Genomic DNA, 11092 nt, shown 5'->3' with positions numbered 1-11092 from the left:
TGGGCGCACTCTTGGAAAAAGAAAAAAAGGGAAGAAATTTTCAAATAGGGAAGGATAATGTTAAAACATACTTTTATTAATTATTAATGAATTAAAACAAAATACCCATCTACGATCCAAAAAATCAAAAGAATTTTTAAGTGTACAGGGAAATAAATTGGGAAAAAGGTTAAAAATGTTCTGGTCATTAAATCGTGAGAGAGAGATTAGAAGGATTGCAGACACTGAATAGTCTGACAACCGTTTCTCCAGACCAGTACAGATAATCTGTATTAATGGGACCCAAGGGGGAGGTCAGTACATATGTTTTAACATAGAGAGACCACTGAATTAGGTCAATTACTATGCACTTTTCTGATTACCACTAGTACCACCAAACATGCGGAATGTATGTCAAAATATCCTAGTAAGGAAAAAGATGTTGGGGAAAAAAAAAAAAAAAAGGCAGGAAAGGTATAGATTAGTGGTGATACTGCTGTTGGTGTCCACCCTTCCGAAGAAGGGGAATAGTTCCTACCCTACAATACCGGGTATTCCCAGGGAGTCTCCCCTCCCGGTACTGACCCAGCCCAACGCTGTTTAGCTTCCAAGATCGGACGAGATCGGGCATGGGCAGCGTGGTATGATAGTAGGGAGGATATCTACCAATGAGAGTGCACCTATATATGAAAACAAAGAATAACAGAAAAGATAGGATAAGTTAAGCGTGGATCTACTTTCCTCGTTAGGCAGGGTAAAACAGCCGTCACTTAGTGGCGCTGTGTACCCTGGATCGGGGATGAGAGTCCACTGAATGTTAACCAGATAGGAGAAAAAAAGGGAGATAAAGTTACAAATTAGAATTTATAAGGTAAAATAACCGTTTTAATATTCTGGGAACAAATGTCCAATAACACGATAAATGGGTCAAAAGTGGTACATAAGTAGGATACAAGAATGACTGTACATTCTCAGCATATATAGAACACAAGTATATGGCAGAACCAGAGACCTACAATAATTATAGGTGAAAATAAATGCTTCTGATGAGAAGCATTATGTTCAATTAATATGAGTTTAATTGAGGGGATAGTAATGACAATTAGCCCAACACACACATTTTTAATAGGGCATACTGCCTAAATCTAGTATAGACATGTGATATGTCAAGATGAAATCACCCTCTGGTTACTCAGATACATGGACTTGGTAAATGGACTAGGCAGTGAGGCAATTATATAAACGCCTTTTACACAAATACAGTACAGTACTAGCTTGTGCTGGAAATAGAAATCCATATACATATAGGGTCAACCATGCAATGATAACTCTATTAAAATATGAGCCAATATACTCAGTGAATCAGGTGTAGTTGGTGGATGGTAATCAGTGAAGCCTCCATGGGAAGGTCCCGCTGTAGAGTCCGTCGAAAACGCGTTTCGCCCGTGGGCTTGTTCACTTCCGGGATCTCCCAGCGTGTAGTGTGTCAGTGGTTTAAAAACCTGTAGGTACATGTAGCAGCCAATCGGATTACGCATTCAATTAGTCATGTGGACGGGAGTAAGGTAACTGACAGCGCCAGTAGCCAATGGAGAGGTTTACGTGGTGCGTCCAAGTGACGGAGATACGCCTCTTCAGTGGGCGGAAAGCGAAGCGTGATGACGCTATGGGGGTGTGTGCGCTGCGGATGAACAGGGGACGGCGCCACAGCTATAAAGATCAGGTGGCGCCATGTTGAAAAAGGGAAAAGGACCTGGTTTAGTTTTACTGTACAATATGCAAATAACAGTGAGCAAAAGTTGGATAGTAACCAATAGAGACGCATAAGCGGCGCGTCTAAACCATAAGGGGACTAATGGCGCCTAATTGGGATGTTTATTAAAAAACATAATGAAAATAATGTGTATGTTATAATATAATAACCTGAAATAGGGGCGGGGAAAGGGCACTGAAAAATAGGAAAGTGCCTATTTATAGGAACAGGGAGAAGAGAAGGAGAAGGGATGGTGGAGAAATTGGAATTATTATTTGTTGATAGAGTGGACTGGGTGTACTGGAGCTGAGGAGTGTATGGGGTAAGGAAAGAGCAGTGAAGGGTGGAAAATGTAAAGGTGAATGTTAAAATTGGGAAGTGAACAATGTAGAGAGAATAGGGAATGGCTATTGCTTGCGGAGATAGAGAAAAAGAGAAAAAAAAACATGTGTAAAATAATTGGGTGAATTGTATATAATAGAGTGTGTTGAAGTCATAGCATGATTATGTTATCTTGTGTTAACTGTCAGGTGTCAAAAACTGCCCTAATGTGAGTGAGTGGAAATAAGTACTGATGGGCCATGACCCAAAGTGCAATGGGATTACGAGTGGGAGAAAGGAAGTGACTATGAGAAGTGAAGAATGGGAAAAGACTTGTTGATGTGAGGCTGAGGTGATAAATACCCACGGTGGTGTCGGATGAAGGTTGGGGCGGTGAAGAGAGACCGACCCACTGGGGGGTGTGTGGGGTTGGAAATGGGTTAAAGGTTATTGGTAGTGGTTGGGAGAAATTGGGGTGAGTGATGAATGAGGAAAGGAGGGAAGAGAGGAGGGGGGGGGAAAGGGGGAGGAGTGTGTGTGGGGGGGAGGTTTTATGGGGGGGGGGCGGGCGGGGAGGAGGGGGGGGAGGGAAAGGGGGAGTAGGGAAAGGGTAGAAGGATAGTGGGACTGGTACTGAGGTGGGAATGGTGTATAGGGAATTGGAAGTGGACTCAGGACAAGATTGAAGAAAGGGGGCTGATATGACGGACATGATGAAAAAAAGGGAAAGGAAAAAAGAAAGAAAAGATGAAAGACTTGCGGATTATAAGAAGGCACCATAGTTGATGTTTTCGTTTAGTCCAAGGGGTCGAAGACTCCCAAGCCAAAAGATCCATTCGCTCTCATTCTTATATAGTTCTTTCGTTAAGTCCCCTCCCCGTATGCCTAAATGGATACGGTCTAAGCCGAAGACTCGGAATTCTTTAGTGGAGCCTTTGTGTTGAAAATGAAAGTGTTTGGCAACAGTGGTTAGTTGTTTCATGCGTGTTAAATCTTTAGATGCGTTCCGGATGTTTCCCAGATGTTCCAGGGTCCTTTGTTTTAATTTACGAGAGGTCATACCCACATATTTGATATTGCAACTGCAAGTAATGCAATAAATTATTGCTTGGGTATTGCAGTTGAAAAAATGCCGTATCTCCGTTGTTTGTCCATACTTATCCGTGACCATGTTGGTTTGTAGTATGTGTGCACACGCCTTGCATTGGCCACAGGGGAAGGAGCCCGATATGGCTGGTTTCTTGCGTATTGATGTCACTAGGTGGCTCTGGACTAATTGATCCTTGATATTTCTGGATCTTCGCCAGCTCATCTGTACCGTTGAACCAACAACGGGAGACAGAACTGGGTCCATCTGAAGTATGTTTCGTGATGGCCTCTTTCAGCATTTTCCATTCTGGACAGAAGGTTCCTATAAATCTGATAGTGTCATCTTTATCAGGGATTTTCTTGTTGTTGGTCGCAAAAATTAGGCGTTCCCTCTTTACCAGTGTGGTAGCTTGGTAAGCTCTTTTCAGTGACCGTTTACTGTAACCCCTGGCCAAAAGGCGATTGGTGAGTTCCCAGCTCTTGCTTTTGAAAATATGATCTTCCGAACAATTGCGTTTGAGTCTGAGGTATTCACCTTTGGGTATGTTTTCAATAGTGGGTGGAAAGTGCGAGCTGGTTTGAAAAAGGAGACTATTGGTAGCAGTCTCCTTCCTATACAGCTCTGTTTCTAGATAACCAGTGTGTGATCTATAAATGTTAAGATCCAGAAAGGGAACTCTCTCTGTGCTGACTGTATGAGTCAGCTTAATGTTCAGATGGTTGTTGTTAAGTACTCCAATAAATTCCATTAGGAGGTCCTTTTCTCCGTTCCAGATAATGAAAACATCATCAGTGTAGCGTAGCCATAATTCCACATGGATGGTATACCGCTCGTTGGTCGGGCTGAAAACCTGCAGGTGTTCCCACCACCCCAAAAATAGATTGGCGTAGGTGGGAGCGCAGGCGGCGCCCATTGCTGTTCCCCTTGTTTGTAAATAGAAGTTATCCTGGAACACAAAGTAATTTTTGGACAGAACAAAGTCCAGTAGAATCAAAAGAAACTCCGAGAAGGCACTCATCCCTCCTTGACCCAAGAAATATTTAACCGCTTGGATTCCATGGTGATGGTTAATACACATGTAGAGTGATTCTACGTCAAGAGTGACCAGTAAAAAATTATCTTCGCAATATATGTTGTGTATCTTGCGTATTAAATCTGACGTATCCTGTAGGTAGGAAGGTAACGATAAAACAAAATCCCTGAGATGAAGATCAAGGAACCGACTCGGTTGTTCTAGTAAGCCACCATTACCAGACATAATTGGTCTACCAGGGGGTACAGACATATTTTTGTGTACCTTGGGAAGTAAATAAAAAGTGGGTGTTTTAGGGTTCTGAACTGTCAAATATTTGAATTCTGATTTGGTGATAGTGCCCTGGGTTACTGCGTTCTGTGTTAGAGAATTGTAGGCATTCAAAAATCTCGTGGTTGGATTGTTGAGGAGTTTTTTATAACAGGAGGTGTTGTTAAGTTGTCGCTGCACCTCAGTGATATACATATCCCGTGGCCAGAGTACGATATTTCCACCTTTATCAGATGGTTTGAAGATGACATCATGCCAAGTTGCCAGCTCTTGTAGGGCTTTGCGCTCACGAAATTTGAGGTTCTTGGGGAAGCGATGTAGGCCCTGTCTGGTTTGCGCATAAATGTCGTCAAATTCTTGGGAGACTCTATTCAGAAAGACCTTTATCTCGGGATTGTTGATATCTGGAGGAAAGAAGGAAGATTTGGGTCTGCATTGAGGTCTACATGTAGCGGAACCATCTATGCTTGATTCTGCTTGTAGATCTTCCAATTCGCAGATAGCATTGAGATCATCTGGGGTAAGTTCTGGATCAGGGGTGTTCTCCACTTGTATCCCTTGCTGCCTAGCGAAGAATTTCTTAAGGAGGAGTTTCCTCCCAAAAAGGCGCAGGTCTTTTTCCCAGGAGAATCTATCGAAGGACTTGGATGGTGAAAAATAGAGTCCCTTGGTAAGTACCTCCATATGATCAGAGGAGAGGGGTCGGGTAGTTAAGTTGATGACTTGTAATGCGTGGTTGGAATCTATCTCACCGTTTTCCTCTGTCGTGCCGGATACCGCGCAGTTCTTGGTGGATCCCAATCCGAGTTTCTTCCGTCGTTTCTCCTTTCCCCCTCTCCTGGTTTTCCTCAAATTCTGACGCGGCCTCTCGATCTCTGGCCAGGTCCTAAAAAACGAGGATGAAAGTTGTCAAAGTCTTCCTGATTCTCACAGGTTTCACTTGCTGATTCTCCACTGGTCGATGACTCGAATTCTGAAAAAGTGGGATCGTCCCTCGGTTGGCGGCTTCTACTTTTGAATACGGGATTCCACCTGAAGATATCACCTTTTACAAAGTCTTGTTTATCCCGGATGAACTTGGTTCTCTTGCGATCCACTATGAAAATAAATGCTTCTGTTGAGAAGCATTATGTTCAATAAATATGAGTTTAATTGAGGGGATAGTAATGACAATTAGCCCAACACACACATTTTTAATAGGGCATACTGCCTAAATCTAGTATAGACATGTGATATGTCAAGATGAAATCACCCTCTGGTTACTCAGATACATGGACTTGGTAAATGGACTAGGCAGTGAGGCAATTATATAAACGCCTTTTACACAAATACAGTACAGTACTAGCTTGTGCTGAAAATAGAAATCCATATACATATAGGGTCAACCATGCAATGATAACTCTATTAAAATATGAGCCAATATACTCAGAGATCAGGTGTAGTTGGTGGATGGTAATCAGTGAAGCCTCCATGGAAAGGTCCCGCTGTAGAGTCCGTCGAAAACGCGTTTCGCCCGTGGGCTTGTTCACTTCCGGGATCTCCCAGCGTGTAGTGTGTCAGTGGTTTAAAAACCTGTAGGTACATGTAGCAGCCAATCGGATTACGCATTCAATTAGTCATGTGGACGGGAGTAAGGTAACTGACAGCGCCAGTAGCCATTGGAGGGATTTACGTGGTGCGTCCAAGTGACGGAGATACGCCTCTTCAGTGGGCGGAAAGCGAAGCGTGATGATGCTATGGGGGTGTGTGCGCTGCGGATGAACTATCCCGCTGCGAGTTCGCTGTGAGAGATGGGCGGTGTAAGGATTTGTCTACCGCTGGATCAAGGACCATGTTAAAATCCCCTAGTAGTAATAAAGCACCCGATAAGTGTATCTGGAGGAGTTTGAAAAATTTCCTAAAGAAGGGTATTTGTTTGGTGTTAGGAGCGTACACCGTGGCAATGGTGACCGGTCTGTCCTCCAGTTTACCTGTCAGAATAAGACACCTACCCTCTGGATCATTGATTTGATGATCCAGAGAGAAATCACAGGAACTAGAAAATAATATGGCCACCCTAGCCTTCTTCTTCGGGCCGTTGGACATGTAACCAGTGGGGAATTTGTTATCCTTAAGAGAAGGAGGTGACGAGGACATGAAGTGAGTCTCCTGTAAGGCCACTATGTGCGCTTTACATTTGGCAAAATGGCGCAAGGCCAATCGCCGTTTATGTGGTGAATTCAGCCCTTTCACGTTTAAGGATAGAACATTAACCATAAGACCTGTCGGTGAGCAATGCAAAAATCAGTCTACATACATAAACTATGTAACGGGATCTACTAGTGTGTTTGTGTACTGGAACTTGGAGAGGCAGGAAAAACAGGGAAGGAAGAAGAAACAGTAAGAAAGGGGAGCAGAGCGGGCACCGCAAGGATGCCAAACAAGGTTGCCCAGCTAGGCAACACATGGGGTCGGGGCGTGGTATAGGGAGGGGTCTTCCCCCCCCCCACTCTTAGGACAATCTACATAGACATAGAAAGAACAAAACATCAAGAAGACATATGATACACGTCTCCTCCCGGGCCGCATCAAGGTCACATACACAGTGTTAATGGAAGCAAAAACGTCTTGCAAGGGAGATACAAGATGAGCAGCGGGCAATAAATTGGTAATCGAAACAATGCTATATAAGCAACCCAAACCAAGCTAACACCATACGTATATATAAATATAAATATATCTTCGTGCCCATCCGAAACATTACCCGGGAGGGTACATGAGGGGTAAGCATAAACTTAAATGGAGACAGGAAAATCAATGCCAGCTACAGCATACAACCTGAGTGAGATAATCAGTTTCTAGAGTCATTTGCCGGCCATCAACCACTCCTGGGTCAACCTAAGGGTTGCAGGTGTCGTCTCAGGTGTATCCTCCCTCTTCCAGGAATCCAACAATTTCAGCCAAGCTTCCGGCGTGATTATCGCGTGCATGACACCGTTGCGTCTGACCAGCAATTTTATCGGAAACCCCCAACGATAAAGAATATCAGCTCTCTTGAGTGCTGTAGTCACCGGGTAGAACGCACGTCTCATGGCTAGGGTAGCCGCTGAGAGGTCGCCATATACTTGAATATCTCCCAAGGTCGTGGGTGATAGATCCAGACGCATAGCTGCCCGCAGGATTTGATCCTTGATATGGAAATAATGCATCCTCATCAGAGTGTCTCTCGGAGCATCTTTTGGGGCACTTCTAGCCTTCGGTAAGCGATGGATGCTGTCGATAAGAAAGTCATCAATAGAGTTGTGTCACAATCCTGACTGTAGGTTTCATATTTGGTGACTTACCCCTGCCATCTGTCCCAGATCCTGTGTCTTTTTCTCACTGAGTTAAACAGCTTGTCAGCACTATGAGTTTTCCTGAGTTCTCTGCCTGAAAGGTAATAGTTAATTAGCTCCACCTGTGGTGAGCTCCTGTGTGAGGCTGAATTCAGTAATTTGAAGTTTAGGCCTAAAAGCCAGCATCTTATGTTTTGCAGAAGTTCAGGCTTCAGTGTTCTCTCGGCATGCTAGGCCTCATTCTACATCACAGCCTAGTCTAGAGTAGTCACATGACAGTGACTGTTCACCTGACCCAGAGTTGTCCACTCCTCTGCCAGCCTGAGACTCTCTGCATCACCTAATCCTGCTCACCAATCACCAAGGACCAGGAAGTATAAGTCGGGAGGCTGAGTTGGAAACTGGGCCAGTTCCTCGTGTCACACACAGCTCTGTGTGAGTTTTAAAGCTGAGCTCCCTAAAGGTAACCTTTGTACTTAAGTTCCTGTGGAAACTCTGTTCCCTTGTTGCCCTGTTTGGTTTGCTTTTGTGTTACTACTGATATTCACTATTTCCATGAGTCTCAATGTAAAGGCACAGCTGCAGTGGTTCATCTTAAAGGCACAGTACTGTATTCCATAGTCTCAACTGAAAACCACAGCTGCCGTGTTTCATTTTTGCTGCTGTTGTAGTTGTGATCTCCAGAGCTCCCGTATCCCTGTGGCTTCCATGCCTCCAAGAACCTCCGTGCCTCAGCACCTCCGTGCCTCAGCACCTCCGTGTCTCAGCACCTCCGTGCCTCAGCACCTCAGTGCCTCAGCATCTCCGTGCCTCAGCACCTCCGTGCCTCCAGGCGCCTCCGTGCCTCCAGGCGCCTCCAAGTATCTCCGTGCCTTCAAGTATCTCCGTGCTTCCAAGTATCTCCGTGCCTTCAAGTATCTCCGTGCTTCCGAGCACCTCCGTGCCTCCAAGTACCTCTGTGCCTCAGCATCTCCGTGCTTCCAAGCACCTCCGTGCCTCCAAGTACCTCCGTGCCTTCAAGTATCTCCGTGCTTCCAAGCACCTCCGTGCCTTCAAGTATCTCCGTGCTTCCAAGCACCTCAGTGCCTCCAAGCACCTCAGTGCCTCCAGGCACTTCTGCACCTCAGTGCCTCCAAGCACCTTGGTGCCTCCAAGCACCTCAGTGCCTCCAGGCACTTCTGCACCTCAGTGCCTCCAAGCACCTCAGTACCTCCTAGCACCTCAGTGCCTCCAGGCACCTCAGTGCCTCCAAAAACCCAGTGCTCACAAGCGTAGTTGGTGTCTCCAGCATCCGGTACTCCTTAGTTCTTTCCTCAGCACCTTTTCAAGTTCTGTCTTTCAGGAGACCTCCAGCATCCATACCTGCTTCCTGTCTGCCGACCAAATCCTGCATGAGGAAAACCTAGATTCGGTCATCTCCGCTGCGGTCCCTCTTCCTGGTCACCGGAAGAAACCCCGAGCCCACATCACCCCCAAACCAGGTCAGTGAAAGTATTCACATAGTCCTCCAGTCGCCCGCACAGACTTCACTAACACCGGGTTCACAAAACCTCAGTCATGACAGTAGGAACTGGCCTCATGGACCCGGCCGAAAGTGTTTGTCTGATGCAGGAACTCCTAAGCAATATTGCAGGACGTTTGGAAGGTCTGGAGTCGACTCAGCATCAATTAGCACAGTGTCTGCAGCGGAATTCTTTCTCCAGAGATTCTCTGACCTTCTGCACTAAGACTCCTGACCAACTGCAGTTTTTCTACCATATGTTATTACAGTTACAAGAACTTTTGTCTAGTATTCTTTCTGTGATGCCTGATCTCTTCAGGAATACTACCGACGTTGTTGATCCTGTTTTGTCCCATCCAGTTAATAGAGTCTCTTCCTCTGTGCAAGGAAAAGTTGTTCATCAGAGCTATCCACGGCCCAAACTCTCTGAAGCTGAACGTCAGCGGCGTAGGGAGCTACACCTCTGTCTTTACTGTGGAAATTCCAGTCACTATGTTAAAGACTGCATTCTTCGTAAGCCAGGGAATGGTGACAAATCTCAGTATCACAGTGCTCATGTCTACAAGTCATCCACAGTAGCCGATCCTGCTACTGCTGACGGGGGTATCAAGATGGCTACTCTGAAAGAGACTCAAATTTATGACTGGGGTCCGGTGATTAAAAGACCTTATCCCAAGTTAGGTGTCCAGAGAAGAATGTTTAAGCCATTTAGAGTCACAGAGGAGTCCGTGTCTACAGCCCAAGGAGGGGCGTCCGTGTCTACAGACCAAGGAGGGGCGTCCGTGTCTACAGCCCAAGGAGGGGCGTCCGTGTCTACAGCCCAAGGAGGGGCGTCCGTGTCTTCAGCCCAAGGAGGGGCGTCCGTGTCTTCAGCCCTCACCTACAGAGCGCTGCCCAGCCAAAGAGACTACAGAGCGCTGCCCAGCCAGAGAGACTACAGAGCGCTGCCCAGCCAGAGAGACTACAGAGCGCTGCCCAGCCAGAGAGACTACAGAGCGCTGCCCAGCCAGAGAGACTACAGAGCGCTTCCCAGCCAGGGAGTCTACAGAGCGCTGCCCAGCCAGAGAGTCTACAGAGCGCTGCCCAGCCAGAGAGTCTACAGAGTGCTGCCCAGCCAGGGAGACTACAGAGCGCTGCCCAGCCAGGGAGACTACAGAGTGCTGCCCAGCCAGGGAGTCTACAGAGTGCTGCCCAGCCAGGGAGTCTACAGAGTGCTGCCCAGCCAGGGAGTCTACAGAGTGCTGCCCAGTCAGGGAGTCTACAGAGTGCTGCCCAGCCAGGGAGTCTACAGAGTGCTGCCCAGCCAGGGAGTCTACAGAGTGCTGCCCAGCCAGGGAGTCTACAGAGTGCTGCCCAGCCAGGGAGTCTACAGAGTGCTGCCCAGCCAGGGAGTCTACAGAGTGCTGCCCAGCCAGGGAGTCTACAGAGTGCAGCCCAGCCCCGTGAAGTGGGGGCTCTTGCCTCAGTCCAGCCTCGTGAAGTGGGGGCTCTTGCCTCAGCCCAGCCCCGTGAAGTGGGGGCTCTTGCCTCAGCCCCGTGAAGTGGGGGCTCTTGCCTCAGCCCAGCCCCGTGAAGTGGGGGCTCTTGCCTCAGCCCAGCCCCGTGAAGTGGGGGCTCTTGCCTCAGCCCAGCCCCGTGAAGTGGGGGCTCTTGCCTCAGCCCAGCCCCGTGAAGAGGGGGCTCCTGCCGGTCCAGCAATACTCCAGGCCCTGCCTGGTCAGTCCGTCCCGGTTCCATCCGGTCCAGCGATACTCCAGGACCAGCCTGGTCAGTCTCCGTTGGCTCCAGCCAATTCGAGTATCCTCGGATCCAATCCAGTCCTACTCGTCCA

General features: G+C 47.2%; 1 pseudogene; it reads right to left on the bottom strand.

Annotated features, from left to right (window-relative positions):
- Positions 1–515: 515 nt before the first annotated feature.
- LOC134913094 (5S ribosomal RNA) lies at positions 516–634 on the bottom strand (annotated as a pseudogene).
- Positions 635–11092: the final 10458 nt, after the last annotated feature.

The sequence above is a fragment of the Pseudophryne corroboree genome, chromosome 4 (genome assembly GCF_028390025.1).
Source record: "Pseudophryne corroboree isolate aPseCor3 chromosome 4, aPseCor3.hap2, whole genome shotgun sequence".
Lineage (NCBI taxonomy): Eukaryota > Metazoa > Chordata > Amphibia > Anura > Myobatrachidae > Pseudophryne > Pseudophryne corroboree.
The sequence above is the reverse complement of the archived record's forward strand: the minus strand, read 5'-3'. Positions and strand labels throughout refer to the sequence as shown.